The sequence below is a fragment of the Lontra canadensis genome, unplaced genomic scaffold (assembly GCF_010015895.1).
Source record: "Lontra canadensis isolate GAN:19392208 unplaced genomic scaffold, GSC_riverotter_1.0 scaffold1, whole genome shotgun sequence".
Taxonomy (NCBI): domain Eukaryota; kingdom Metazoa; phylum Chordata; class Mammalia; order Carnivora; family Mustelidae; genus Lontra; species Lontra canadensis.
The window spans coordinates 21,997,537-22,000,041 of record NW_022630995.1 but is presented as its reverse complement, the minus strand read 5'-3'; positions in this window follow the sequence as shown (position 1 = coordinate 22,000,041).

Here is a 2,505-nt window from a genome sequence, read left to right as displayed (position 1 = left end):
AAGTTTTCTATTGAGAGTGGGCAAAAATGGGGGCATAAAGAGTATGCTAATTACTCAGACTCATCTGTGGTTTATCACATGTGTCTTCAAATCACAACAAATGTCAACTTCAGTAAACCTTAGTTTTATCCTCCAGTCATTATTACGATGATAAAATCCTCTGGATCTGTGACTTCATCAGATAGTACATATGCTTATGGAATGGTGGAGAACTGGCTGATACTGAGATCCATTCTGAAAGCAACACTTAATGTAGCACTGAGATGCCTGGGCGGTATTACTACCTGCAATTGGAAAAGTTGTGGACAAAGGTCTCCTTGGGCCTCAGTGAAGTCTCATTAACTCTGAGAAGTCAGAGGGAAGACAGAAGAGGTTGACACCTCCTACTGCACCTCTTAGTGCTGCAAATCCTTCTTCAACTGCCCCATAAGAATTGGGCAGGACACCCATTTCTACATTCTTCATAGAACTTCAAGGATGATTGCATCATAGTGAAACAATTTTTTTACTTTTTAATTTTGTTGCATTTTTTTTTTCTCTTGGGTAGATTTACATTGAAAAGACTCTTTGTACATAGCTTACCTGTTCATGGTTTTAGCAATTTGTCTGGATTTCTATTCTGAATTTAAACTATTACCCTTTAGAAGCTTTTCATGTCATGTTAAAAAAAAGCCCTTCTCTTTTTTACAGCCATAAAAAGAGCAGAAGTAGATATTGCTATTCAGGAAGGAGTGGGTATCATTAGCTCAGCACATCAGAAATTCTCTGAATATAGAAAGATTTCTTCTGAAATGATATAAAAATTAGAGTATTTAGCAAAGAATACCATTGTCATAAGAATTTATTACAAAGAAGAATTTGAACCTTTAATTTCTTTCTCTTTTCTGAAGCACAAAGTAGGGAAAGTTTAGTGTTAATACTTATAGAAGTACATTTTCCTTACTAAAGCAGTAGCATGGCCTTCTGGGTAATGAGGCAAATTAAAATTTAGGAGGACTGCGTTCTTTCAAACTCAACTATTGCCTGACCTTGGTAATGCTGTTTACCCTCTCCAAGCCTCAAGCTCCCCATCTATAAAGTTGGACTCATAATGATCTTGCATTTACACACTCCTTTGAGGATTATAAAGAGAAGGTACTACATAAACCAGGAGCTTTTTATTCTTTATGGTTTTCATCTGAGAGTATTATTTAGCTAGGGTTCAGAACAGATCAATGAAGAGGTAGGAAGTAGGATTTTAAAGAAAGGTTAAGTTAAAAGTTTTGCAGGGAGCAAATATTTATATAGTATTTAATGTAATCCCATTGACTTTCAATATATGTTAGAAATGTTTCTATAGGAAAAACCAAATGGCCTCAACTCATAAGAAGAAATTTCGCTTGAGAATCCTGCTACCCAACTTTAGGGAATATTTAGCCTTTGTCAAAAATATAGTCAATTATATTTACTGCTCCTAATCACACTGGTAAGATGTGAGATGACCATCCTATTTGACCACACATATATTTTAAAAATACATTGGACACTAATTATTATCTCACTGAATGTCCTCATTATCTCAACTAAAGTTCTGAGTTATGAGACGTCTGTAGTTGATTAGTAAACATCTTTAGTAAGAGGAAGCAAAGGAAGGTGTATTTTCAGAGCAGATGTCTGTCTGCATTTAGCATAATAATGGACCTCTTTCATATCCATGGATGTAGTTTCAGAACTAGACCAAAAGAAGATTCTGACAATGGCAGTGTTGATGAAACCGGCAAGAGTCCTATTGTCTTTGCAGGCAACTGTGACTTCATATCTAAAATAGATCATTGTCTAATAAAATTGACCTAAACCAGATGTGGTCGAGGTGAGAGAGGATTGTTATTTGGAGGAGAATAGATAAACCTACATAAAAGGAATTTAATAAGGCCTCTGGATATGTGATAGTAAATTGCAAACAGATGTCCAACTGTCTATCTTCTCAACAGTTGTGGTAAGGAACAGTACTAGATACTCAGATGGTCGTAGGTAAAAAGCAAACCATCTGTATACACAAAGGAGTTTTTTATGAAAAGGATAAGCAAAATAAGAGCAACAACCATAGAAGCATAATTTGGGAATTAAAGATCTTTGGGGTAGTAGAACTACACAAGCCTTTAGATGGGTAAAATATGCCAAGAGAAATAATGGCTGAAAGGATAAAGCAAATTATGGGAAAGATGAAGGGAAAGGAAGAGAATGGGAGATCACAGCTGTGTAGTAAAGCTTGAAATCAGGTAATGTGATGCCGCCAGTTTTATTTTTGTTTTTCAATATTTCCTTAGTGATTCGGGGTCTCTTCTGGTTCCATACAAATTTCTGGATTATTTGCTCCAGCTCTTTGAAAAATACCGGTGGAATTTTGATCAGAATGTCATTAAAAGTATAGATTGCTCTAGGCAGTATAGACATTTTAACAATGTTTATTCTTCTGATCCAAGAGCATGGAATGGTCTTCCATCTTTTTTTGTCTTCTTCAATTTC